This window comes from Geotrypetes seraphini, chromosome 11 (genome assembly GCF_902459505.1).
Source record: "Geotrypetes seraphini chromosome 11, aGeoSer1.1, whole genome shotgun sequence".
NCBI classification, from domain to species: domain Eukaryota; kingdom Metazoa; phylum Chordata; class Amphibia; order Gymnophiona; family Dermophiidae; genus Geotrypetes; species Geotrypetes seraphini.
This window is the reverse complement of record NC_047094.1, coordinates 61351285-61377290: the sequence shown is the minus strand read 5'-3', so window position 1 is coordinate 61377290 and position 26006 is coordinate 61351285. Positions and strand designations below refer to the sequence as shown.

The window sequence follows — 26006 nt, the reverse complement described above, 5'->3', positions numbered from 1 at the left end:
AAGGAGCAGCGTGGGTTTGAACCCACAACCCCAGGGTGCTGAGGCTGTAGCTTTAACCACTGTGCCACACACTCCCCTGGGCTGGCAACACTCTAAACAGGCTGCTTCATGGCCATCAGTGAAGTGGCAGAGGGAATTCCCCAATGAGAGAAGGCCGCAAAGCAGCCTGTTTAAAGTTTTGTCAGCCTGACGCTGCTCTGGAGGGAGGTATGTAGGGCTCGCGGTTGGCGGGGTTCAGATGAGAGGGAAAGATGAAGGGTCAGCGGGGCTTCGGCTACACGGCTGGGACAGGTGCTCAAGAGTTCTGCTGCACAAAGGATGGGAGGGAGGGATGGATGGAAAGCTGGGCAAGGGTTCTGCACAAGGGATGGAAGGGAGGGAAGAATAGAAGCTGCAGAGGGACGGCACAAGGGGATGGTGAGAGGGGAGGAAAGATGCTGCAGTGTGGGGGAGAGAAAGGAATGAGAAAGAATTGGGGTAGATGAAAAATAAGACATCCCCGAAAATAAGACCTAGTGCTTTTTTTGGGCCCAAAATTAATATAAGACGCTGTCTTATTTTTGAGGAAACACGGTATGTGTGTGAATGTATCATAGATACATGTAAGTGCTACTACTCTTATAATCTTTGTATATAAATGGCACCTACATTTAGGCATTAGGATTGTAGAATGATGAGATAAACCTGCAGCTTTGACTTGCATATCAATAATGACTTAAGTGGAAGATGGGGTTAGGTGTGGGCTGGGAGCTGGCTGAGAATGGAGAAAGAGTAACAAAATTTAGCTGCCCTCTGTATATAATTTATATATTCAAGTATGATTGCAAAAGTAGCAGATTTAATTTTGAAAACATGTGGTTTTGATCTCATTCTCTACTGGCCACAAATATAAAATATTTTAAAAAATTGTTGGACTGAACGCTCCATTTTTCCCTTCCCTTATAAAATTCGTAGTTGCAGCACAGATTCCCCTTTCTCTTGTCAGAATTTCTCAAAAGAACTATAGACCTCAGATTAGCAGGAGCGAAAATACATAGCAAATGGTAGTTTTATCGAGTAGCATGCAAAATTAATAGCTGAAGGTAATCAGTTTGCCTGTTTCTTGGCTGTTCACTTTTATTCTTATGCCTGTTTAATTTTATTTTTCTACAGATGTTTTGTTTTTATGCCAGTGCAGTTGGCCTTATTTTGTAAACTCTGATTGGGAAAATAAAAAACAAATCTCCTTGCCCTCCCCTGAAAAATTTTTTGCCTTTACTCTTATTCTTTTTTTCTCAAAAGTTAAATTAAGTTTGGCTGTTCACTAAGGCAGATCTAGTCAGTACCTTGAAAAGGTTCACTTGTGTCTAGATATCCATCACAGACAAGCATGCTATCATCTACAGATGTCTAGGACTGACCATAGTGTCCCAAATTATTCCCATTGTACTTGGTACTTTGGGACAAAAAATGGAAGCTCTGTACACCTCTTCATTGAACATCATGTTGTGGAGTAACATAGTTGTGGAAGTAACATAGTTGGGAAGAGAAGTGCAGTTCAGTGACCAGTAATCCTGCAGAGGGCTACTCCACTTACCGAAGAAACTGCCAAGAAAAGAAGGCTACATCCTACCACTGAGTTCTAAAATATTCTATGCCAAAAGCAACATCTGTAGCACAGAAGCTGCTGGTCAGCAACAGCCTTAATGCTGAAAACCATGGTGCAGAACGTCTCATTGAAGCAAACTCTAGATTTGTTCTGGGTAGTCCACCTGAGCACCAGAGCTGCTGTCAGAAAATTCAGCACTTAGAATATCATAGCAAGGAACCCTGTCTTTGGTTCTAAAGGCAGATGACTCCAGACCGAACCTTCATCAGTAACATGGAACAACTTTGCTTTTGTTAAAAACAGTGAGACAAGAGTTTGTGATGTTTCAGGGCCAGTTACTGTGACTCCACACAAGATCCCTCCTTAGATATGAGGAGCTTAAAACTCCAAAATCCATATTCACCAAAATCTGGAACCGCCTCCTGAGCAGCTTATGCCAACTTCCAGTTCAGGAAGGCGCTGAAAACGCATCTGTTCTCTTTACTGCATTAACCCTATTCTAATGCATTCATTTGTAAGACATCTATGCCCTTATATAATTTCTAATATTGTGTAAGCCGCAATGATTCCTAGCTGACACTTGCAGGATACAAGAATCAATAGGTATTGTTCTGATCTGACAACCTTTTTGACCAAATGCAAAAAGACCAGTAGAGGAACAACCAAAAGTACTTTAAATACCTTTTTAACTTAAATGGCGCTCAGAATCCAAGATGGAATGAAAAAACTCGATGTGGGGTACAAACCCCTAAAGAGCTTCTTACAGAATCTATCATTGTACCATTTTGGAGTAAAAGGTAATTAAAAGTGCTTGTTGAAAAATGCTCATAAATAATTTAATGTCCATATAGTGAAATGAATGTCCAGTTTATACGTGAATTCAAAAAAGGTGAGTTCAAAAAAACTTAACTTAAATGTTCAGTCAGCGTTGACCCGGCAAGGTTCTGACGCATTTCGCCCGACTGGCTTCCTCAGAGAACCCGCTAAGCTGCTAATGAACTACGAATTGAAATATCTCCTAAAACAAATCAGCAAGAAGAGAACAAAATGATGCATATTGTAAACTTAATGCTAAAAATGCATTTAAACAGATATTCAGCTGATTCAAAAGACTCGACGCTGACAGCAAGGTACCTGATCCGAAGGAAAGTTTTTTTCATCATTTCCTGTGACGTGAGCGCTCAGCTGAGCACCCGGTATTTGTGTTAAGTCGATGTGTCAATCAACTAATGGAGAAACGCCCACCACTCTACTTCTTTGTTTAACCCAGTAGGAGCCACTGTTTGCCAGTGAAATATCCATCTTTGTTCATGTTTCCACAACCAGGCTTGAACATTGCCACCCCTAGATAGTTGGGCCACTTCTAAGACAGCAAACTGTAAATCCTGCAGCTGATGGGGAATAACATGCCAATGCTGTACTAGGGGGCGCCCCTCCTAATTTTACTCAAATGCTCAATAATGCGGGTTTTAATGCTTCTGGTGGTATGACCTATATATAGCATTTTGCATGGGCACATGATCATGTAAACAACCCCCTGAGTGTCGCAATCAGTATAATGTTGAAGGGTATGCGACTTCGGTAAGCTAGGATGATTGATATAAGTAGTTTCTAGAGCATGAGAGCAAATTGTACAGTGTCCGCATTTGAAATGACCTGTAGTTTGCATTGAAATACTAGCTGAAGTGCCAACAAAGTGAGAGGTAGTCATGTGGTCACGTAGATTTCTACCTCTAGAGTATGCAAAAAGGGGAGGTTGTGCAAGACATTGGTGAACCTGTAGGATGTGCCAGTGTGTGTTAATAATCTTCTTAATGCCAAACGCTTTATATGAGTAAGGGAGCGTACATACCATGCGGGTTTCTGGTTGATCAGGGGCTGGCTGTAACAAATACGAACGATGGGCATATAAGGCCCTTTTATAAGCCTTTTTAATGGTACCATAAGGATACCCACGTTCCACAAACCGTTGCCACATGTCGCCTGAGCGAGTCTTGTACTCGTCTTTGTTGCTGCATAGTCGCCTGAGTCTCGAAAATTGGCCCACAGGTAAGTTATCCCTCAAATGACAGGGATGGTAACTGTCATAATGAAGCAGGTTGTTCCTGTCAGTTTGCTTACGATATATAGAGGTTTCAAAAATACCCTGACACAAGGAGATCTGAATATCAAGGAAAGCAATCTGCGTATAAGAAGTAAGTGAAGTAAATTGTAAATGTGGATTACATGTGTTGAGCCACTGTAAAAATTGATGAAAAACTTCCATGGTATTAGTCCATACTAGAAAGATATCGTCTATGTAGCGTTTCCACACATAGATCTCAGAAAAATATACAGAGGGGTGGCAATGTTCAAGCCTGGTTGTGAAAACATGAACAAAGATGGATATTTCACTGGCAAACAGTGGCTCCTACTGGGTTAAACAAAGAAGTAGAGTGGTGGGCTTTTCTCCATTAATTGATTGACACATCGACTTAACACAAATACCGGGTGCTCAGCTGAGCGCTCACGTCACAGGAAATGATGAAAAAAACTTTCCTTCGGATCAGGTACCTTGCTGTCAGCATCGAGAGTCTTTTGAATCAGCTGTATATCTGTTTAAATGCATTTTTAGCATTAAGTTTACAATATGCATCATTTTGTTCTCTTCTTGCTGATTTGTTTTAGGAGATATTTCAATTCGTAGTTCATTAGCAGCTTAGCGGGTTCTCTGAGGAAGCCAGTCGGGCGAAACGCGTCAGAACCTCGCCGGGTCAACGCTGACTGAACATTTAAGTTAAGTTTTTTTTTTAACTCGCCTTTTTTGAATTCACGTATAAACTGGACATTCATTTCACTATATGGACATTAAATTATTTATGAGCGTTTTTCAACAAGCACTTTTAATTACCTTTTACTCCAAAATGGTGCAATGATAGATTCTGTAAGAAGCTCTTTAGGGGTTTGTACCCCACATCGAGTTTTTTCATTCCATCTTGGATTCTGAGCGCCACTTAAGTTAAAAAGGTATTTAAAGTACTTTTGGTTGTTCCTCTACTGGTCTTTTTGCATTTTATGCAATTTTGGGAACACATTTCTATTCTGAATATTACCCAGTTGTTTGTATTGGGCAACCTTTTTGACCAGTCATAAGAATAGCTTTACTGGGCCAGACTAATGGTCTATCTAGCCCAGTAGCCTGTCTTCACAGTGGCCAATCCAGGTCACTAGTATCTGGCAAAATCAAAATAGTAGTAATATTCTATGCTACTGATCCAGGGCAAGCAGGGGCTTCTCCCATGTCTGTCTCAATAACAGACTATGGACTTTTCCTTCAGGAAATTGTCCAAACCTTTTTTTTTTTTAAACCCATGTATGCTAACTGCTTTTACAACATTCTCTGGCAATGGGTTCCAGAGCTTAAATATTCTCCGAGTGAAAAATATTTCTGCCTGTTAGTTTTAAATGTATTTCCCTGTAACTTTGAATATCACCTAGTCTTCTCGTGTATTTTCAGAACATTCTTTGGAAGAATCACTGGAGTGATAAGACATGGGTTAGTTAATGGGGCTTCCTGGAAGTGTCTCATGCTGTTGGGTATCTTGTCCCAAGTTCATACATAAAATGGGAGGAGTCCAAGAGAAGAAATCCAGAGCAAACATTTTTAGCTTGTTACATTATATTGATGTCCTGGAAAGGCTGATAACCTGTGCTGAAGCATTTACAAGGGCTCCAGTTAAGAATGTGACAAAAACCCATCTCATGTGCCAGTGTCAAAGTTTGATCTTTAATACGAATATAAAGTGCATCAAGCCCAGAATGTGACATTTTGCTGCTGTCAAATAATTCCATCATGGAATCCAGCTTGAAGAAAGCAATGCATTCCAAGGAGCACTCAATCGGGAAAAGATTGGAAAATTTTGGATCTTGTTGGGGAAAAAATGTACAATTCTAGAATTGTAGCTCCCCAACTTCATAATGCTTGAAAACTTGTCACAGGTAGCTTTTTACTAAGCTTTTTCTTTTTGTATGACCTTTATTTCCATGTGTTTTATGTTTTATGCTTACTTAAAGATTAGGTTCTTACCTTTGCTAATCTTCTTTCTTGTAAATCCACACTTTAGTCTGAGACCAGTGGGTTATTTCCATCTACCCACAAAGACTTTGTAGAAAGCCTCAAACTTAAGAGACTTGAACCCCCAACTCTTTTACCTCATCACTGTTCCCATGAACATCAGTTAGTTTTAAAGCAACCAGGAACATCTGTAGAGGATAACCAGAGAGAGGGGGGGAATGGGGGAACTCCCCGGCAAGTTTATCGTTTATTGAACTTGATATACTGCTTTAGTTGCAGCACAATTCAAGGCTGTTTACATTAAAATATATCAAAAACAAACAAGGAAAAAAGGAACGCCATTAAAATAGGATAGTACACTACAATGGGGCCAGACAACCTGCATCCCAGGGTGCTAAGGGAGCTGAGTGATGTCTTGGCGGAGCCACTGTCCGCGCTCTTCAACCTCTCCCTTAGTACAGGCAGCGTCCCGTTGGACTGGAGGACGGCTAACGTCATTCCACTCCACAAGAAAGGCTCCAAGATGGAGACAGCAAACTACAGACCAGTGAGTCTAACATCGATAGTGAGCAAACTATTGGAAACTCTAATCAAACACCAATTAGATAAGATCCTGGATGAGGAGAATCTACGGGATCCCCGACAACATGGATTTACTAAGGGGAGATCCTGCCAATCCAACCTGATCAGCTTCTTTGACTGGGTAACGGGGAAGCTGGATATTGGGGAGTCCCTGGACATCGTGTACCTGGACTTTAGCAAAGCATTCGATAGCGTACCACACCGCAGGTTACTGAGCAAGATGAGTTCTATAGGATTAGGTAACACATTGACGAAATGGGTTGGGAGCTGGCTTGGAGGTAGGCTCCAAAGGGTGGTGGTGAATGGCACCCCCTCCGAAATGACGGAGGTGATTAGTGGAGTACCACAGGGCTCAGTCTTGGGCCCAATCCTATTCAACATCTTTATAAGAGACTTGGCAGAAGGGCTTCGAGGTAAAATAACATTATTCGCCGATGACGCCAAACTGAGTAATGTAGTGGGCAAATGCACAACAGACGAAGATTCAGTACCCGACAACATGATGCACGACCTACTCCTACTGGAGCGATGGTCTAGGACATGGCAACTCAACTTCAATGCCAAAAAATGCAAAGTTATGCACCTGGGCAGCCAGAATCCATGCAAGTCTTATACCCTTAATTGGGAGATCCTAGCAAAAACGGTAGCAGAACGAGACTTGGGGGTAATCGTCAGTGAGAACATGAAGTCTGCCAATCAAGTGGAGCAGGCTTCGTCCAAGGCAAGACAAATCATGGGCTGCATACGAAGGGGTTTCGTCAGTCGTAAGGCGGAATTCATTATGCCATTGTATAGATCCATGGTGAGGCCCCACCTAGAATACTGTGTGCAATTCTGGAGGCCGCATTATCGCAAGGATGTGCTGAGACTGGAGTCGGTGCAAAGAATGGCCACCCGGATGGTCTCGGGACTCAAGGAGCTACCATACGAAAAACGGCTTGACAAATTACAGCTATACTCGCTCGAGGAGCGCAGAGAGAGGGGGGACATGATCGAGACATTCAAGTATCTTACGGGCCGCATCGAGGCGGAGGAAGATATCTTCTTTTTCAAGGGTCCCACGACAACAAGAGGGCATCCGTTGAAAATCAGGGGCGGGAAACTACGAGGTGACACCAGGAAATTCTTTTTCACTGAAAGAGTGGTTGATCACTGGAATAGTCTTCCACTACAGGTGATTGAGGCCAGCAGTGTGCCTGATTTTAAGGCAAAATGGGATCGGCACATGGGATCTATTCACAGGGCAAAGATAGGGGAGGGACATTAAGGTGGGCAGACTAGATGGGCCGTGGGCCCTTATCTGCCGTCTATTTCTATGTTTCTTTGTTACTTTCATACAGAAAACAGAAAACCATTCATTTGTCTATCACTGCAACCATTCATGGTCTATCACTGTGTTCTCTACTAGTTATAAAATTAACAGAAAGCACATTAAAAGATAAGTTTTCAAAAGAATTTGAAAGCGAGATTACGATGATTCCAAACATAAACTAGTTGGTAAAGAGTTCCATAAGGCTGGAGCTATTGCATAGAATGCTGAATTTCTAGTTCTTTGTTCATATCAACAAATGCAAAACAGCAACGATGAAAAACGAGAGAACAGGTCATGAAATATTCGAAACAATATTCAAGTTCTGATCCCCGTTGAAAAATTGCAGGATGAAGCGGTCTCATATTTGAATGATTGTTTTGATGTCATTTGGGATTAGATGATGCAAAACCATCTAAAATTGAATGTTGCAAAAACTGAAGTGTTATTTTTGTTTGTTAGCAGGGGAAGCCGTTGCCAGCAATGTAGATATCTGGGAGTCGTGCTTGATTCATTCTTGTCATTCAAGGCCCATATTAAGGCTGTGATTTCAAACTGCAATTATTGAGGAAGTTGCGCGATTATTTATCAGATGACAACTTTTGCACAGTTGTTACATCATTTATAATGCCGCTGTATGACTTCTGCAACTTTATTTGTTTTGTGTGCCTTGCAGATGGCACAGAATGCTGCTGCTCGTCTTATTACTCATGTTTCAAAATTCGATGATATCACTCTGATAATACATGCTCTTCATTGGCTGCCCATTGAGATGCGGGTAGAATTTAAGATTCTGTGTTTGATGTTTAAGGTGCTTCAAAGCAATTGTCCTACGGTTGTTCATTCACTTTTTTGTTGGCATTCTGCTGATAGCCTAAGATTGGAAATTCCATTGTTAGCAACTGTGAAACTTACTGGTAATCAGAAATCTATGTGGTCGGTCTGGGTTCCGGTTTTGTGGAATGTCTTGTCGGTTTCAGTGCGTTAATTGACCATGCTTTGTCAATTTAGAAAAGAAGTAAAAACTGTGTTTGAACACACTTTTAGTACCAGCTGTGTGTGTGCATTAGATTCTGCTTCTTTGTGTTAGGCTGTGGGTTGCATTAGTATTGAACTGTCTATTTGAAGATATATTTTTTGACTGTTATAAGATGTTCAGATGTTTTATGAGGGGTTTTTTGTTTTGTTTTGTTATTGTACTTTGTTGTTTGTCATTTGCTGAATTTGTATGTTTATATTGTTCCCCGCCTAGATTTGTAGGTAGGCGGATTACAAATAATTTTAAATAAATAAACCTGAATGACAAAAGAGTGCTATAAGGAGACACAGCCTACACTGTTAGAAGGAGGTACCTGACCCAGGGACCTTCCAAAACTAAGTGCTAAACCCATTCTGATGGCACTCTTAAAAAGGCTTGCCTGAAAACAGAAATCCAGCTTACCAGTACATGTAAAGGCAGACAATCAGCAAGGTATAGGGTGGGTTCCCAGAATAAAATATGGATTTACAAGAAAGAAGATTAGCAAAGGTAAGAACCTAATCTTTGATTCTTGTACAATCCCACTTTATTCTGGTGCCAGTGGGACGTAACACAGCAGTCCCAAAAAATCAGTGTGGGACGAATGAGCCTGCTGTCAAAACAGGCACTAAAGGCAGCATCCTGCTTGGCCACCACATCAATCCTGTAAAACTTAGTGAATGTATGCAAGGAGAACCAGGTAGCGGCCCTGCAAATCTCATCTAAAGAAACAGCTGTCAACTCTGTCCAAGAGGATGAAACACTCTTGTAGAATGAGCCCGCACCATGAGGGGGCACTTCTTCCAGGTAGCCACATAAGCCATAGAAATGGCCATATGGATCTACCTGGAAATGGTGACCTTAGAAGTTGGTCTACCCTTGCGGGGCAGGACCTGCCAGAACAAACAGGTGGTCAGAGAGGCAAAACTCGTGGATGATCTCCAGTTACTGCAACAAGATTCTGTACACATCAAGAACTGTAACACCCAGTCCTGCTCCCTCAAACCAGAGGAAGCAAAAGCAGGAAGCTGGACTTCCTGATTCACATGGAAAGTAGAAACCACTTTGGGAAGAAAGGAAAGAACCGTGTGCAGCATCATACCAGAATCCATGAGGCACTTAAAAGGATCCTGGCAGGAGAAAGCCTGAAGCTTCGAAACACTATGAGCTGGGTTAATAGCCACCAGGAAGACAGTCTTGATTGTGAGATCCATAAGGGACACCTGAGCCAGAGGCTCATATAACGGATGACCCAGAGAACACAGAAATCGGGTTAGATTCCAAGTTGGACAGAGAAGGCGCAACGGATTCCAAAAGTCGAAAATAGGCCACCTCCAGATGAGTTGCCAATGAGCACCTCAGAGATGGAGGGCCCCAAACATGAATACCGGCAATCTGCACCTGGAGAGAAGCTACCGCTAGGCCCTTCTTCAGAAACTCCTGGACATGAGGAAATGATGGAACAGATGGGTCCACCTGTCTCTGGCCATACCAGGCCTGATAATATCTAACATAGTAACATAGTAGATGACAGTAGATAAAGACCCGAATGGTCCATCCAGTCCGCCCAACCTGATTCAGTTTAAATTTTTTAATTTTTTTCTTCATAGCTATTTCTGGGCAAGAATCCAAAGCTCTACCCGGTACTGTGCTTGGTTCCAACTGCCGAAATCTCCATTAAAACCTACTCCAGCCCATCTAAACCCTCCCAGCCATTGAAGCCCTCTCCAGCCCATCCTCCCCTAAACGGCCATATTCAGACACAGACTGTGCAAGTCTGCCCAGTACTGGCCTTAGTTCAATATTTAATATTATTTTCTGATTCTAGATCCTCTGTGTTCATCCCACGCCTCTTTGAACTTAGTCACCGTTTTCCTCTTTGCATGGACTGCCACTGTGGATTTCCTTCTGTGAAGCAACATGACAATCACAACCAAAGAATAGCCCTAGCTAGTAAAGGCCGCACGTTCAAGAGCCATGCCGTAAGATCAAAGCGGGTCCAGAGATCCTGCATCGCAGTTGGACCCTACATGAGGAGTTGAGAATGACAAGGTAGCCAGAGCCCCCAATCCTGCTGGAGTTGAACCAAGTCAGCATACCTTGGCTGCCTTGCCAGTCAGATGTGATCAGGGCCACAAAGGAAGACATAGAGGAGACCTTCCTGTGGCCAGGGCTGAACCAGAGCATCCATGCCTTCATTGCTGACCTCATGACACCGACTGAAGAACCGATCTTCCTTCTTGTTGGCCACAGTTGTCCAGGGCAGGGGTGCATGTAACTGGTCCTGCTGGGGATTCCAGCACTACTCTGGAAACTGAAGAACCATGGGGTGGACGGAGACGTACATAAATGGATCAGAAACTGGTTGGTGGGTAGGAAACAGAGAGGGTAGGGGTGAAGGGCCACTACTCGGACTGGAGGAGGGTCACGAGTGGTGTTCAGCAGGGCTCGGTGCTCGGGCCGCTACTATTTAATATATTCATAAATGATCTAGAAACAGGGACGATGTGTGAGATAATAAAATTTGCGGACGACACCAAACTATTTAGTGGAGCTCGGACTAAAGATGACTGCGAAGAATTGCAAAGGGACCTGAACAAACTAGGGGAATGGGCGACGAGATGGCAGATGAAGTTCAACGTTAAGAAATGTAAAGTATTGCATGTGGGAAGCAGAAACCCGAGGTACAACTATAGATGGGAGGGATGTTTTTAAATGAGTACCCAAGAAAGGGACTTGGGGGTAATGGTGGACATGACAATGAAGCAGACAGCACAGTGCTCAGCGGCCGCTAAGAAAGCGAATAGAATGCTAGGTATAATCAAGAAGGGTATTACAACCAGGACAAAAGAAGTTATCCTGCCGTTGTATCGGGCAATGGTGCGCCCGCATCTGGAATACTGCATCCAATATTGGTCGCCGTACCTTAAGAAGGATATGGCGTTACTCGAGAGGGTTCAGAGGAGAGCGACATGTCTGATAAAAGGGATGGAAAACCTTTCATACGCTGAGAGATTGGAGAAACTGGGTCTCTTTTCCCTGGAGAAGAGGAGACTTAGAGAGGATATGATAGAGACTTATAAGATCACTAGTCTTTAAGCCCGTTACATTAACGGGTGCTAGAATATATGTATGTCTGTCTTTCTTTCTGTCTCACTCCCTGCCCTTGTGTCTTTCTTCTTTTATTTCTGTCTCCCTCCCTCCTATTATTTGTCTTTCTTTCTATTTATCTCTCTTTCTGCCCCCTATGCAGCATTTATCTCCCCTTGTCCACCTTCCTGTACAGTAGCCATATCAGCATTCCCTCCCCCTCCATTTCCTTGTGCATCAGCATTTCCCCCCTCCCTACTTCCCTGTGCAGCATTTTCCTCCCTCGGGCTAGAATATATGTGTGTGTGTCTGTCTTTATTTCTTTCTCTTTGTCTCCTTAGCCACTTTTTCCTGTCCATTCTCCCTTCTTTTTACCTCCCCTGTGTCCACGACCACCCCTTCACTGCTCCCTTTATCCAGCAACAGCCCTTCCCCCTTTGTTTTACCTCCCCCCTGTCCATCAGTACCTCTTCCTTCTCCCCCTGTCCAACAATAGGCATCCCTTCCTTTTTCCCCCTGTCCATCATCACCTCTTCCTGCTCCCTCTGTCCAGCAGTAGGCCTCCCTTTATTTTTTCCCCCTGTCCATCAGCATCTCTTCCTGCTCCCCCTGTCCAGCAGTAGGCATCCCTTAATTTTTTTCCCCCTGTCCATCAGCACCTCTTCCTGCTCCCCCTGTCCAGCATTAGGCCTCCCTTCATTTTTCCCCCCTGTCCACCACCACCTCTTCATTGCTCCCCTTATCCAGCAGCAGCCCTTCTCCCTTTGTTTTACCTCCCCCCCTGTCCATCAGCACCTCTTCTTGCTCCCCCTGTCCAGCAGTAGGCCTCCCTTCATTTCCCCCGCTGTCCATCTGCACCTCTTCCTGCTCCCCCTGTCCAACAATAGGCCTCCTTTCCTTTCCCCCCCTGTCCATCATCATCTCTTCCTGCTCCCCTTGTGCAGAGTTTTTTAATTAATCGGATAGAGTCATTGCGGCCCCCCCCCCCCCCGCTCCCCTTCACTTGTAAGTCGGCGATTCAAGAAGCCTGTGCAGCAGTCTTCACACGCTGCTTCGGGTCCTTCTACTGCGCTTATTTGCTCTGCCGCGTCTCTGATGACATCATCAGAGACGCGGCAGAGCAAATCAGGGCAGTAGAAGAGCCTGAAGCAGCGTGTGAAGACTGCTGCACAGGCTTCTTGAATTGCCGGGTAGGTATTCGGGTCAGCGGCAAGGGAAGGGGTGTCAGCGGCAAAGAACTCCTCTGGTCTGTTGCGGAGGGCGGCCCGGCTCGATTTATTGATTCGTTGGGGGGGGGGGAATGCGCTGTGTTGGGGGGAAGGGTAGGCAGACGCGGGGACCGTCCAGTTCAAGAGAGGAGCCGGGGGTGAGGAAGGCCGCCGCAGCTATGGAAATTTTTTTTTTTATTTGAAAGCCGCCGCCGGGGCCGCGCATGCGCAATTGTTTTTTTCGCTACAGCTCACGGAACACGTTTTTTTTAGTGCGCATGCGCGGCTTACCATTTTATTATATTAGATGAAGGACATAGAGAGAGTAGAAAAGGAAAGATTCTTCAAACTTTCAAATAATAAAAGAACAAGAGGGCATTCGGAAAAGTTGAAAGGGGACAGATTAAAAACAAATGCTAGGAAGTTCTTCTTTACCCAACGTGTGGTGGACACCTGGAATTTGCTTCCAGAGGACGTAATAGGGCAGAGTACGGTACTGGGGTTTAAGAAAGGATTGGATAGTTTCCTCCTGGAAAAAGTGGATAGAAGGGTATAAATAGAGGATTACTGCACAGGTCCTGACCTGTTGAGCCACCGCGTGAGCGGACTGCTGGGCACGATGGACCTCGGGTCTGACCCAACAGAGGCATTGCTTATGTTCATCCTGCAGTAGACGTAGATAGGTTGTGGCCCAAGGGATAACATTGATCGTTGCCACCATGGTCCCCAGAACCTGGATCTACTGCCATGCCATTGGGACTGGAGTAGCCAGAAGGTCCCTGATAACATGTCAGAAGCTTCTACCGACAGGACACAGGCAGGAACACTTTGTTCTGTCCTGTGTGAAATCAAACTCCCAGGTATTCCAAATCCTACATCAACTCAGGGTGACTCTTCCTGAAGTTGATCACCCAGCCCAGGCACTGCAGCAACTGTACCACCTGATACCCCTCAGACTGCAAGGGAGCTCTGATCAGCTAGGTGTTCAGATACGGGTGAACTAAGATACCCACGATACAAGATGGGTCGCCACCACCACCATCACTTTGGTGAAGATCCTGGGTATCATTGCCAACCCAAAGGGCATCCTGAAAAATGGGAATGTGGAGATATACCTCCCTCAGATCCAGGTAGACTTGAAACACCCCTGGCACCACCGATGCTATCACTGAGCACACCATATCCATGTGGAGGCGAGGCACTTTCAGCGCTGCATTGACCACCTAGAGGTTCAGAATTGGTCTCCAAATCGTCAGAGCTTTTCTTTGGAATGATGAAGTGTATTGAGTATCTCCCAGAGCCCAAGTCTCACTCTGGAACGGGTTCTATGGCTGCAATATTGAATAATCTGCGGACTGTGGCCTGCAATCAAACCACCTTCTCGGGGTGGCCCGCTGAGGAATCCAGAAAATACTCTTGTCAGAGGACAGAGAAACTTCAGTTTGTAGCCATCCCTGACAACCTCCAATACCCAGTGGTCAGAGGTAATGGCCTGCCATTCCGCCAGAAAAGCCGACAACCGCCCTCCGATGGGTGGGGGGAGACACTGGCCTGGCGTCTGAACTGCTTCTTTTTAGGAGCTGCCAGACAACTTCCGGTGGGCGGTCGACTTTGAGAACTGCCAGAGCATGGTCTGGCGGTTGAAGAGGACCACTAGCCTGCAGAAGGGCCCGAGTACGGATGTGAGCGCCTGAAGGTACAAAAAATTAGGATGCCCGAACCTCTGGAATGGTGGAAACTATTCACAGGCAGTGACTTGGACCTGCAGTCCTGCATACTGGCCCTCAGGTCATCCAGACCCTGGTCGAAACAGCAGCTGTCCCATAAAGGGCAACCGGTTCAAGGTTGCTTTAGAAGACAAATCACCAGACCACTGCCGGATCCAGAGTATCCTGTGAGCCGAAAAGGAATAGGCAGAAAGCTTAGCAAAGACTTTCAAGATGTCATACAAGGCATCGGCATTATAATTCACTACAGAGACTATAAAATCCAAGTCATGGCGCAGCTTGGAATGGCATGCTCTGACAATGAAAGAGGCAGATGCCACCTTAACACCAGCAGCCGCTGAATCAAACAGATGCTTAAGGACAAAATCTACACATCATTCCTGAAAATCCTTCAAAACTACTCACTCTTCACTGGGAGAGAAGTGTGCTTGATGGCCTGCGCCACTGAGGAATCAACCTTCAGGGAAACAAAGCACTTGTTAAAGGCATTCGCCATGGGACAAAGCCACACCATGGCGCAAGCACATTTCAAGGGACCCTCAGGAGTCTTCCATATGTCCGTAAGAATCCGAACAAGGTCAGGATGATCAGGAAAAGAGGTAGATTGCGGCCTCTGGTCACTCGTGAGGGAACATTCTGCAGCGACAGGCTGCTCAGACTGCAGCTTTTAATTCTCGGGAGAGATTAAGAGGTCAAATCCACAATATGCGCTTGCTTGAAAAATCTGCTTGCTTGAAAAATCTGCGCACAAAATCAGGGGCTCCGCACTGATCCAGATCCTGGAGATCTGCTGCATCTGCAGTCACCATGGTGCCCCCTACTGTGAAAACAGAGGCATGGAAAGCATATCTGGTGCAACCACAGGCACTACCCGGCTTACCTGCTGGAACACCTGAGGAGAGGCAAGAGAAAAGACCCTGGTCCACTGGAGCAGGGTCCCTGTGACAGGCACAGAGTCCGGCGGAAGGGAAACAGGCAAAGACTTTCTAAACAAGTATGCCTGATAAAACATATTAACAAAATCCGGGGAAACCCATTCTCCGCGGTGGGAGCCAACTCCTGGGCACTAATTTCAGACTGTTTGGAAGATTTACAAAGTTTATCTCCTGAGAAGTGCTTGCATTTCACCAAAATGTTGCCTGCGCACTCTCCAGGGCCCCTAATGCCGAAAGCCTGAAGTCATACTGCCATTATACAGATCCATGGTGAGACCTTACCTTGGAGTACTGTGTCTAGTTCTGGAGGCCACATTATCAAAAGCATGTGAAGAGAATGGAATCTATCCAGAGAATGGCCACTAAGATGGTCTCAGGACTTAAAGATCTCCCATATGAAGAACGTCTGAACAGACTGTGCTTATAGTCACTTGAAGAGCGCAGAGATGGGGGGACATGATAGAAACATTCAAGTACATCACGGGCCGCATTGAAGTGGAGGAAGAAATCTTTTTTCTTAAGGGTCCCACGACGACAAGAGGGCATCCGCTGAAACTTAAGGGGTAAGATTTCATGGTGACACCAGGAAATACTTCTTCACCGAACGAGTGATTGATCGATGGAATGGTCTTCCACGCCAGGTGGTTGAGGCCAGTAGCGTGCTCGACTTCAAGAGACGATGGGACAAACAGATGGGGTTGCTACAGAGTTATGCTTAAAAGATGGGAGGGAGGGTTCTTGAGTGGGCAGACTTGTTGGGCCGCCGGCCCTTTTCTGCCGTCATACTCTATGTTTCATGAGAGTCGGGACAGAAGACACTAGAAGACCCTCTTTGGAAGTCAGAAGCATCGAATCCGGGCAAGCCTTGCATCCCTCACAGGCAGCAGCACACGTGTAATACGGCTGTGCCATCCGACAGTTATCCACCACAAATGAGGCATAAATCCCTCACATCCTGCCCTGGGGAAGCCGTCTATGTGGTTTTCTTTCAAAAACGAAGCTTGTAAGTATAAAAAATATCTTTAAAATCAAATTGGGAAAAATTCAAGATGGCCATCATGGGTGCCGATTTTGACTAAAAATAGCCCAGGAAAACCACAAGGAACCCTCAAAAATGGCAATGTTAGGATTTTAGGGGTGGGAAGGGGTAGGGCATGTAGGGAAACCAATAAAAGCAATAAAAACAAATTTGTTCAATCGATTGTAACCTAATAATCTTATAATGTATCACTACTCCCAACCTGTACCTTATATACGATGACTTTGTATTGTACCAACCTTATCTTACATCAACCAACTGGATTTATGTCCCTTACTCGCAGTGCCAACGCATCAAGCAGGTCATACAATAGATATGGCCCTAATTCCCACCTCAACAATTTCTAATTATTCTTCACCTGGCCCTTGGTCAGATCACTACTTAATTTCTATAACTCATATAACTTCCTATATCAAAACTCATATAGCACGTCAGACAATCAAGTTTAGGGACTTCAATAACCTCTCTTGATTTAATTCGCTCAGCTTTCGACCTAGATCTTTCTGATTCAAAGACTGTTTCTCTGGATGATTTTCTAACCCAATGGAATATATCTACTAGTTCATTATTAGATAAATTAGCACCGCTGCAATTCAGATCTATTTCTACACTGAAACTTGATTGTCCAGCACCTCTTATTGTAAACCGCCTCGAATTATCATGGTTTTGGCGATATATAAAAAAATTAATTATTATTATTGAAACTACACTAAATACAAACAGAAAAGATAAGCTTCTACAGCCTGGGTTGTAGGAAAGGAAAATAATGTTCACAGAGACAGTGATGAGGTAAGAGGGGAAGGGGATTAAGTACTCTGAAATTTGAGGCTTCCTACAAAGACGGAAATAACCCACTGGTCCCAGAGTAAAGTGGGGTTGTACAAAAATGATAGGTTCCATACTGTGTGTTTTACAGTTTAATATTGTGAGAAGTGTAGTTTAATTTCCTACATATGGCGCTAGAGTCTTGTATTTCTGTCCTGGTGGTATTTCCAGGGCTGAGTAGCTAGCCACATCTTCTTCAGGATCTTCCAGGCTACTTCCTTTCAGACTAAAGATTTTTGATACAGATTAGAATGTGGTTAATTTTACTCTTCTGTTTTTTTTTGCCTTGGTAGTTTCTTCCTATTTTTTTAGGCTTTCAGCTTAATCAGAACTAACCTCACTTGGCCTACAGCACTACTTCATTCACAGATATTTTCCTATTCAGCTCAGCCTAAGAATAAGAATAATAATAATTTTATTCTTATATACCGCCAGACCAAAATGGTTCTAGGCGGTTCACAACAAATAGAACTGATATATACAATGGAGATAAAATACTTCAAATTATAAATGTAAAAAAAACTTAGAGAATTAAAACAAGATGCATTAAGATACAAACCTATCAAATAGTTGTGTCTTAACAATTTTCTAAAATCAAGATAAGAAGAAACCTCTAACATAAATTTTTCCAAGCCAATATATTCAGTTTAGCGGCCTGAAACGAGAGGGTTCTCTCTAGAACTTCTTGTAACGACAGGATTTTGTGGAGGGATATATAAACAAATGCACTCTGCATGTAATCTTATTAGAGTGGCTCAAAGAGAAATGAGGAACAAGATAACCTGGTGACATACCGTAGACTGATTTATAACAAATGCATGAAAATTTAAACAAAACTCTAGTCTCTATCAGCAGCCAATGGAGTTTCTGATAAAAAGGAGTAATATGCTCCCATTTTTTTTAAACCTAAAAATGAGTTGAACTGGCAGTATATTGATCCACTCTCAATTTTTTGAGAATTTTCTTATAAATACCTAGTCATCACAGCAACATTCTTATAGGCACCTACCTAGTCATCTTATAGGCACCTAGTCATCACAGCAACATTCCTTGGACAGGGGCCACAAACTATGGTTTCTTTTGGAACCAAGATAATATGGTTCCTAATTCTAGTCCCACAGACATCATGAGAACTTTTTGTACTACTGGTCCTGGTCATCCTGGGGAGCAGAAACCCAACCTGGGAATGAAAATCCCATGTCTTCTACATGCCCTGGCCTATGAACCACCAGCCTGGTCCTACTTTCATATTTAAGATTAAATCCTATATAATAAAACGCTAGCCGCGCATGCGCACTCAGACCTGCGTGATCTGTAATCCGTGATCTGTAGGTCCGTGGCCAGAGTGCGTATACGGCGGCTAGACAAAGCGGGAGAAACAGACTCGAGCGCTGTGGCCGACTCAGGATGGGAGGATGCGCCACAGCAAAGTGCTGCACAGGTTACTGGAGGGGGAGAGACATATCGCTTCTGCACATACCGGTACAAACCTCCCTCCAGCGTTGGCAGCCGCAGCACATAAACAGGCTGCTGCGCGACTTTCTCCTGCAGTTGAGTCTCTCTGCCACGTCACTAATGAATATCACAATGACGCGACAGAGAGACTCATCGGCAGAAGAAAGCCGCGAACCAGCCTGTTTAGCGTGCTGCGGCTGCCAACGCTGGAGGGAGGTTTGTTATTAAAAGTCATCTCGCCGGGGGGGTCGCAGAGTCAGCGGGGGGTTGGGCTGGGAGGGGAGGGTCGCAGGAGTCAGCGGGGGTTGGGCTGGGAGGGGAGAGAAGCGTCTGCCTTGGGTGCTTCAGGCAGCAAGCAGCGTTTACCATTCGCTGCTTTGCAGCTTCAGGCCTTCCTCTCTGGCCGGTCCTGCCCTACTTCCTGTTTTCATGAACACAGGACCGGCCAAAGAGGAATACCTGAAGCCAGCAACAGCAATGAATTGTGAATGCTGCTGTTGCCCGATGAAGTAGTTAAAGGAGGAAAGTGAACAGAGGGGGAGAGAATGGCTTGGAGGGAAGAACAGATGGCAGGGCATGGAGGGAAGGAGGAAGTTATGACAGACCAAGGGAAAAGGAAAGAGGAGATGGAGAGAGGTCATATGGGACAGAGAGAGAGAGGGCGGACACTGGATGGAAAGAGAAGAGAGGGCAGTGAATGGAAGGGGCAACATAGAGGGCGAACAGTATTCTAGCACCCGTTAATGTAACGGGCTTAATGACTAGTGAGAAAATAAATTGGCAACATTTTTTTTTTTCCCCAGAGAGACACATTTTTTTACAGATGACATACATAATGCTCCTTTTTCTTGCCAGGATTTATTGACCCTATCTTTCACTTCTGGAAACAGAATGGGCTTATTACTCTTGATAAGTGTGAGAAAATGGGGGCCATAGTGTCATAATCCTCGCAAGAGGATTATGGGCTCCCCTCGCACCAGATATTATAGTACAGGCAATTAAGGAACTATATTCTTCACAGAGCTAAACTTGAACTAAGTCTAGAGGAAACTCTTTTGGATGTAGCTTTAAGAGGGGGAGGAGGGAAAGGATGTATTCATTTGCCTATATAAGGCACTCCTGTTTAAGATCTCCCCAGTCTTGCAATTCACTCCCAGGTGGGAGAAGGACTTGGGGTTTACCCTGGAGTCTAAGCAATGGGAAAGTAGTTTTAGACATCTATTAAATGTTTCCATATCCAATGCTTTGGTTGAAAATGGATACAAGATTCTGTATAGAACAGTGGTCTCAAACTCAAACCTTTTGCAGGGCCACATTTTGGATTTGTAGCTACTTGGAGGGCCTCAGAAAAAATAATTAATGTCTTATTAAAGAAATGAAAATATTGCATGAGGTAAAACTTTATATTTTATAAATCTTTTCTTTTGGCTAAGTCTTAATAATAAAATTACCAATGCAAGAGCTACCCTCAGTGACACCTCTACCCATCCTAACGAATTCACAATTCTCCCCATAGATAGAGATTCTACTGCAGCAGATAGAATATGGTCTCAATTCCCCAACATACAGTGGCCCGAATTCAACAAATACTACAAAAAATACAGCCATGCATCCTGTGACCTCAACAACTGTCCACCATATCTCCTAAAAACATCCAGCACAAAATTCCGTGCTCTTCTTCTAAACTGGATACAAATCTCGCTAATAAACGGCCACTACCCTACCAACCTCAGCGAAATCATCATCACCCCGATTCTCAAAGACCCCAAAGGACCAATAGACCAAACAGCCAACTACAGACCCATTGCCTCTATTCCACTCTACGTCAAAATAATAGAAGGACTAGTTGCCAAATTCCTCTCCAATTACCTAGAAAACCATAACATACTCCCATCCCACACAATCCGGCTTCAGAAACAACTTCAGCACGGAAACACTACTAGGATCTCTCTTGGACACAGCCAAACAACATCTCAGCACAGGAAAAAAAATGATGCTCATACAACTAGACCTTACCGCTACATTCGACTTGGTGGACCATAACATTCTACTACAAATCCTGGATACAATAGGTATCACAGATAAAGTATACACATGGTTTGAAGGATTCCTTAAATCAAGAACCTATAGAGTAAAATCAGACAAACAAAAATCTGAACCTTGGTCAAACCCCTGCGGAGTTCCCCAAGGATCCCCTCTATCCCTGACTCTCTTCAATCTCTATACAGCCTCCCTCAGCTCTCACCTGGACAAACAAGGCATAACCTCCTTCACCTATGCCGATATGGTATAGAAGGTGTTATAGACCACAACTTATATCACAGATGTTTAAATGTAGTGTTAATGTTGGCGTAACTGTGGATAAATTGGCGACACATACCATATGTGGTGGATCTGTCCAAAAATACAAATTTTTGGGGTAGCAGTATTGCAAATGTTGGGATAGATTATACCTGTTTACCCAGTAAAAGCAGAACATTTTCTATTCCACTTCAAGCCTTATGGAATAAAACCTGAATCTATTTACAGCTAGTTGGATAACTTTGATAGTAGCATGGAAACAATCATGTGCACCCACATTGGACTTGGTGCTTCATAGAATGGATTATATTGCTCAAATTTTTGATCGACTGCTCTCCAGAATGGTCATTGCTTGCCTGTATAAAATATGGGACCCTTACTATAAATGGAGGACAATTGCCTCAGGTTAATTGGTTGCTATATTACTGATAATTGACTGATTTATAAGATATTACTAATATTTTATTGGAATATTGCAAGGTCTTCTGACATCATGCTGATTAGGTTGGTCATGTCTGTTCTGAGGAAGGGAAGGGATTTATGGCTTTATTTATTTAAGACAGTGAGATGATGTGGTTATTCCTTTATCTTGTAACATTATATGTTGTATTTTCTTTATCATAATTCAAACAAAAAATAATGTTAAAAAATTAAATGAGATCTTTTTTTGAGAATTAGCTTGCTGCTAGCATGGTTTCCTGGATGAATATTCTGTGTCACTTCCTCTCAGGAGCAATTTGAAAGACTTCTGGGACAGAGGACTGAATACTCTGGCCTAGTTCATTTGGCAAGAACATTTCATAAATACCTGTAACCTCTTTTCCCTCAATCTGCCTCATTAATCAACTTCCTGCTTCTAAATATTATCTGGAGCATTATATAGAGCAGGGGTGCCCAAATGGTCGATCGTGATGGACCAGTAGATCGCAAAGGCAACGCGAGTCGATCGTGTTGCCTTTGCGATCTTTTTCTCCCTGCTGCTTCCCCCAACCAGGCATGTACAAGCACTGGACTCACAAGACCACCTCCGACGTCAATTCTGACGTTGGAGAGGAAGTTCTAGGCCAGCCAATCGCTGCCTGCCTGGCCTAGAACTTCCTCCCCGATGTTAGAATTGACGTTGGAGGTGAAGTCTTGTGAGCCCGGGGCTTGTACGCGCCAGGCCTGGCTCAGGGAAGCAGCAGGGAGAAATCGGCATGGTGGCTTGGGGGTGGTGGTAGGGGAAGAATCAGGGAAGTGTTGAAATAGGCACGATGGCTTGGGGGCAGGGGGAGAGAGAAAGAAAGACAGAAAGAAAGAGGGATTAGCAGGGGAGACAAGAAAAAAAGGCAGAAAGAAAGAGGGGGGGCAGAGGTAGAGAGAAAGAAAAACAGGCAGGCAGGGGTAGAGAGAAAGAAAGGCAGAAAGAAAGAAATATTGGCTTTACAGAAGAAAGAAGTGCAACCAAAGACTCATGAAATCACCAGACAAAAAGATAAGAAAAATGATTTTACTTTCAATTTAGTGATCAAAATGTGTCCATTTTGAGAATTTATATCTGTTGTCTATATTTTACACTGTGGCCCCCTTTTACTAAACCGCAATAGCGGTTTTTAGCACAGGGAGCCTATGAGCATTGAGAGCAGCGCAGGGCATTCAGCACAGCTTCCTGCGCTAAAAACTACTATTGTGGGTTTAGTAAAAGGGGAGGGGATATATTTGTTCCGATTTTTGTATAGTATGTTATTAGGTGACATTGCATATTTTAAAGTCATCTGCCTTGACCTCTGAAAAAAACCCCGAATACAAATAATAATTAACATTTTCTCTGCCTACAGTGTGCTTTGTGTTTTTAAAAATTTTATTGTTGGTAGATCATTTTGACTTGGTCATTTTAAAAGTAGCTTGCAAGCCAAAAAAGTGTGGGCACCCCTGATATAGAGTATTCTACTTTCAGAGAAACTATAACAAAGAACATATTGCAAATGAGGAAGAGTTGGTGTTGAGGATTACTTATCTTATGCTTTGTTCTTAATGTCCGTAACTTTTATTGTTTTGTTTTTTTTAATAGCCTATTTTTGTTTACTGAGAAGATAGTTGCTGGGGATAAAGAGAACTCTCCTCGTGGTAAATGGAGGTCTTTCTTGATGGCCACAGCCCTTAATATTTCTTGGACCAGAATGCCACTGACCAGACTCAAGTGCTACCAGTACAATGCAGTCCTCATTCAGCTCCTGTTGGACCACTTTCAACTACTTTCATTGCTTCTTCACGTCTGCATAGATGAATTCCCCATCTTCTCTCATGCACTGGCCTACGGATAATGTATTCAAAAGCAGATGTGGATTTTCCTCTTCCTAGCCATGTCTAGAAAATCGTGCTATAACTTTTTTTTTTTTTTTCTTCTTCTTTTTTTACTCTGCATTTTTGCATTCTCCACATTTGTTCTGGCCTCACTAAAACACTACCAATGTTGATGTGTTGTGCATTTGCTGCCCCACTGGTCTCCAAAATCCTAAAAGGGGTGTTTAGTTTTTACAGATAATAGCTCCCTTTAAAGAATTCTGTGAAATACTCCAACAGTGTTGAAATTCAGAGTTCAGGTTATTCAAGATTTTATTCCTGTTTTTAGCTGTTTTGAATTGGTTTACATTTCTCTCACTTTATCTTTTCTTTGGTTTAACACTTATGGTTATGGTGGTGATTATGAAAGCTAGTTATTCTGTACAGTTTAATTTCAGAAAAGTCACTGAAGTCCAGCACAAAGCAAGCAGGTGTCCTGTGGAGAACATTGATTATTCATGCCTGTGCATGGACACAGAAGGGTTTGGAGGATTCTTTTACAGATTTTACCTAGGTAAAATAAATATAGGGATATAATCTGTGTTTTTTGGGCATTCCATTCTCCAAAAAACGAGACTTGCTTAGGAGATTTTGGACCTTGCTCTAGTAAAAGCTTTGGCAATAGAAGTGGTAAACAAGTTGATTTGCTGTAATCACTTTCTGTGATGCTTTCCTAATTCCAGAGGGTTAGCAGTGATTTATGTTTGCATTGCTTTTTAAACATTACAGTAGTGGTGCTGGCTGTTCTACCCTGTGAACTCTCTGCAAGATTGATTAGATGGAGGAAGCTCATAGATGATAGTAAATAACATTATTAGTAAATATAGCCTTTAGTCTTTTTAAAGCTTGGGCTACAATAGCAGGATCTTAGTTTCTTTTGAAAAGAGATCACAAAAAATACTTTAAAGGCTTTCCGTTTTAATGATCTAAAGTTCTGTTAATTCCACTGGCAGATTTTGCTATAACTTACCAGCATGAATACTAGCATTGAGGTCAGATAAAGATATTTTGGCTCCTAAAAAAAAATCATTTCAAGCAATTGATCAAATTGGGGGCTTTAAAAATTGTTGCTCGATATATCCTTTTCCTTGCCTTTCAACAGTCAAAATGCACATTGTGACCAATTACCCCTCTCTTCCACCTCCCCCCACTCCCATTTTTAATGTTTGGCAGGAAAACTGTTCTGATATTAGCTCAGATGTAACTGATGCCATGGAAATATAGAATATGATTGTATATAAGTACAGCAGGGCCTAAGCAATTTGTACAAACTATAACCCTTTTATTAGGTGTATGAGAGAGGACAAAAATAGTAAATCTGATTTTTGTGTTACTGGATAGTGACACCATTGAATGAAATGTCTCTGGAGGTTTGTGCAACTTCCGACTTCTTTTGCAAGACTTAGCTAAGACTTTGGAAATTGGATGCTGAAGCTGATCTTTCTGTTAGTGATCCATACCAGGTCTTAACTGTTAGAAACCAGCATGATTTTCTAAGATATATTCATCATTGTATGAGCAACCTTCCTGCACTCTGGCTTTCATATTGTTCACAATGGAGTCTTGCCATTCTCTTTTTTTTTTTTTTTGCCAAATAGCAGTAGGTCATAAAAAGAAAGATATTGAGAGACTTGGCTAGAAAACAATTATTTGTTAGTCTGCAAAAGATTTGCCAAATGCCTATCAAGAGAAAATCACCATGGAAGATTCTATTGACACTTTCCACTTTGCTCACAGACCTACCACCACTTACAGTGTTCCCCGGTACATGTCGCGTTGGCGGTTCACGCGTTCCAGTCATTCTTAGATATTTTCCGACAGCGCAACCGCCAACCAGAAGAGGACAGCTGGAGAGGCAGGAGAGAGCAGGCGGGAGCGCCGGCGAGTGGAAGGAAATTACTCGCTGTAAATGCTCCGACCGCCTCTTCCTGCACTAAAGTCATGCCCTTACCAATACAGAGCTGCATGTCAAAGCAGTTCCTGATTGGGTAAGGGCCGACTTTAGTGCAAGAAGAGGTGGTTGGAGCATACAGCGAGTGATTTCCTTCACTCGCCGGTGCTCCAGCTCTCGCTCCTGCCTCTCCCTCTGCCCTCTCCAGTCTCCCCCATGAAAAACCATATTTGCAGTTTTTCAAGATTTGCGGGGGTTCCTGGAATGGAACCCCTGCGAATTTTGGGGGAGTACTGTATACCTAATTGCTGAACACAGAGGGGCATTTTCGATAGTGTGTCTTAAGTCCAACTTGGACGATTCCCCGCTAAACATCCAAAATTGGCCTTCCAGAAGTGTCCATTTTCGAAAATGCTGGATGTCCAAATATTTTTTTGAAAACTCTCTAGTTGGACATCTTGTTCACCAGGGTGGACAACTAGATGTCTAACCCCAAGACATCTAACTTTATAATCGTCTAAGTTAAAAACATCCAAATGAAGTTCATTTGGATCTGGGAAGAGCCAGTATTCTAATGAACTGGCCACACAGACATACCAACAGAATATTGGGCCACACTAGCAGTCATTGCTGTGAACTTCACATAAACAGTGCCAGAAGTA

The 26006-nt window shown here is 43.4% G+C and overlaps 1 protein-coding gene across 1 annotated transcript in view; it reads left to right on the top strand.

Annotated features, from left to right (window-relative positions):
- Window positions 1-25223, top strand: part of NAA60 (N-alpha-acetyltransferase 60, NatF catalytic subunit) — a 224393-nt gene extending 199170 nt beyond the window's left edge. The window contains 1 exon segment of the mRNA XM_033915110.1: window positions 23182-25223. The gene's annotated coding sequence lies outside the window, so the exon portion shown is untranslated.
- Window positions 25224-26006: the final 783 nt, after the last annotated feature.